Genomic DNA, 458 nt, shown 5'->3' on the forward strand with positions numbered 1-458 from the left:
CCCCGCATCCAACAGCGCTTCGCATCAGGAAGTGAAAGTCTCGTGACAAGAAGATCACAATACAGAGGTAAGTTCCTGTTGTGTTTGTTAGGAAATGACTTTATGGTGTTTTTAGCGCTGGAAAAATCCCTTCCTTCAGCGTATGTTGCCGAGTTGTAGTAGTGAGCGTCCCTGTAGCCCGAGGTATTAAAAAAAAACCTGAAGCTATGAGTAGAATTTGATAATGATAGAACGCGGAGATTGTGAATAAATTGGGGGGGAAGCAGGAAGAGGGAGAAACAGAGGCATTGCCACACACACATACATGCAAATGTGTAGCATCTCATGGAGGCGAGGTGAATGAGGGCATTGGAGGGGGGGAGGGCAGGAGGTTAAGATGAGGGGGTCTTCTTCTCCCCCCCCTCCGATTAACCCCCACTACTCCCTTTATTGCCATTACTACTGTCATCCTTCCTGTA

General features: G+C 47.6%; 1 protein-coding gene across 1 annotated transcript in view; it reads right to left on the minus strand.

Annotated features, from left to right (window-relative positions):
- LOC119585037 (serine/threonine-protein phosphatase 2A regulatory subunit B'' subunit beta-like) overlaps nucleotides 1-458 on the minus strand; it is a gene marked incomplete at its 5' end in the record, with an annotated part of 15,978 nt that overhangs the window by 15,103 nt on the left and 417 nt on the right.

The sequence above is a fragment of the Penaeus monodon genome, chromosome 19, assembly GCF_015228065.2.
Source record: "Penaeus monodon isolate SGIC_2016 chromosome 19, NSTDA_Pmon_1, whole genome shotgun sequence".
Taxonomy (NCBI): domain Eukaryota; kingdom Metazoa; phylum Arthropoda; class Malacostraca; order Decapoda; family Penaeidae; genus Penaeus; species Penaeus monodon.